The 2612-nt window shown below is 42.6% G+C and overlaps 1 long non-coding RNA gene across 1 annotated transcript in view; it reads right to left on the minus strand.

Annotated features, from left to right (window-relative positions):
- The window catches only part of LOC116689535 (uncharacterized), an 18855-nt gene extending 16309 nt beyond the window's left edge, over nt 1-2546 (minus strand). The window contains exon 1 of the long non-coding RNA XR_004332021.1: nt 2384-2546. This is a non-coding gene — a long non-coding RNA (uncharacterized LOC116689535). The remainder of the gene's footprint in view (nt 1-2383) is intronic.
- Between the last annotated feature and the right edge of the window lie 66 nt (nt 2547-2612).

Consider the following 2612-nt stretch of genomic DNA (forward strand, 5'->3'; position numbering starts at 1 on the left):
GTCTGGATTTACCCTGCAGAGATCTGAGGAGCAGTTAACCATAAAGTTAAAACACAAAAAGCTAAAGGCAACAGACATCCGGCTGAAAAGAGTGACATCTGGCGGAATTTCCGGCGGAAACGGAGCAATCCCAGAATTGGAGCGTCGTGGATATAGCCTAGTTTACAACTAATTGATTTATCTTTGCAGGTCTAATTCTGGCCCTGCTGATTTTCCACAAAATTGCAAGATGTTTTAACCTGAACGTTAACTCATTCTGTTCTCTGTGCAATCAGGTTTGGTGCCCCTAAAACAATAGTGTGTACACAGAATGCAGACTTCTGTGATGAGGTGAGACGTGAATCACAAAGCTGATTGAAATGAACAGATAAATAAAAAGATCAGATATAGTAACGCTGTCTTGAGCCAGTTTTATCAGCCCCCATACTCGTGTTTTCTAGGCGACAAAGCTGCTATGCGACAGGTGGACCATCTCGCAGAAGGTGTCTCCTCGCGATCAACCTCAGCTCAACCCGCTCCACGACTGCACCAGTCCTTTACTGAAGGAAGCCATTGTGCAGATGGTGACGGACAAGCAGGCTGAATGGGATGACTTCCTGGACCCTGTTCTGTTTCTGTTCCGGACGTCCACCAACCCTACCACTAAGTTCAGCCCTTACTCCCTCATGTTCAACAGGAAAGCTCATTTACCCAATGAGGTAGGAATCCATTGTCAAGAAAATCAATTCTAACCTTGTTGAAGATAAAAAATAAATCATCAAGTGTATACTCTTTATTGATTGAAATTACAATTTACACTCAGTTATTACACACTACACATAGGCCTGAAATAGACACACTTTACATGCACAAATGGAGAGAAATCAGAGTGAGTGGGCTGCGACTGCTGAAGAGGCGCCTTGATTTTTTTTTTTGGGGAAGGGAGCACCTTGGCAGTTCCTAGGAGGTGAATTGGCTCTCCATCTACCGGTCCACCTCCGTTAGGCCTGGCAAACCCGGTTCCTTTTAAGGATTCAGGTTATTCTGAGTCACTCACTAAACTGAAACCGAGTTGTGCGAGTCACTTATACCACTTGAGTCAGTATTGCTAGGAAGAACACAGTCCTGCTGTGCACACCCACTCGCCACCTCATGCTGCTGCACACAGGAGAGCCATTTTGTCACGGACAAGAAAGCATTTTGAGCCAGACTATTTACTGTCTTAACGCTTTCAATCTAGACATAGAAACAGGAACGCAGAAATGTCTGTAATGAATACATAATTTTTTTTAAATTGACTGTACTCGACCTAATTGCGTTTTAACATATTTCATCTATACACCAAACCTACAGTAGGGCTAGCTAGACTATGTGCAAAACACTTATTCCACAAGTGAAAGAACGGCTTTTGTTGTTGAATTGCTTTACTTCGAGCACGAGGAGCGACCTCACTCGCCCGTCTGAATCAGATACACTCACGACAACTTAACCGGCAGATTTGCAAGAGTCAATCTTACAAATCATCCGTGTGTCATTGAGTGTGTGGCGCCGTTATAATTTAAGTAGTAGGATTCAATTTAGGGCCGTACGGGGGACTTGAACCGGTGACTTTCTGGTTCCTAACCCAACTCACTACAAACTGAGCTACTGCCACCCAAATGAATCTCTCTGCTTAACTAATTTTACTTCCTTTTCCTCTAGACTACATTGAGCTTGCTGAATTATGATGACCAAGAGCAGGACATGTATTCCACAAAAGAGAAGGCCTCAACGTATATGACCATAATGCAGGAGCAGCAGAACTCTGTGAAACAGCTGGTAATTTTTTTGTTTTTATTGTGTCAAATCACAACAGGAGTTACAGTACCAGTCAAATGTTTGGACATGCTTACCCATTCAAGTGAATGAGAAAGCGTATCCAGACTGTATCTCAGGACACTATACAGATAGAGTAGGTCTAGTAGACCACACTATAATTTACAAAGACCCAACAATTCCCACGAGCAAGCATTGATGCTGGTTATTTGTCTGATTGTCACATGTACTGTACATCAGACACTCCTTTGTCGGTTCTAATTCTAATTGGGATGGGATGTTAGGCAATGAAGAAGGAGGTATACTTTATTAATCCTGCAAGGAGAAATTCCATTTATTTCCCCCAATCTATTGTTATATATCTCTATATTTACACACACTGACCCAAATGCACACATGCACAGACAAATTTAAGGAGAGATGTCAGAGCGAGGTGGCTCACAGGGGGGCGGGTGAGGGTTTGGTTCCTTGATCAAGAAAGCGAACAGGCACCTCATCAACTACCAGTCTACATGGCGTACTTGGTTCAAGCCATGTTTCCACAGACTAAGCTAAGTATTTCAGTGTTACGTATTTAAGGCTTTTAAACTGCTTAAAGAGCTCATATTATGCTCATTTTCAGGTTCCTAATTGTATTTAGCGGTTGTACCAGTATAGGTTTAAATGTTTAAGTTTTGAAAAACACCATATTTTTCTTGTACTGCCCATTGCCGCAGCTCCTCTTTTCACCCTGTGTGTTGAGCTCTCTGTTTTAGCTACTCTATTCTATCTTTTGGCGGTTTTCCACTGCGTGGTATCTACTCGACTCGCCTTGACTC

Source organism: Etheostoma spectabile, chromosome 5 (assembly GCF_008692095.1).
Source record: "Etheostoma spectabile isolate EspeVRDwgs_2016 chromosome 5, UIUC_Espe_1.0, whole genome shotgun sequence".
NCBI classification, from domain to species: Eukaryota; Metazoa; Chordata; class Actinopteri; order Perciformes; family Percidae; genus Etheostoma; species Etheostoma spectabile.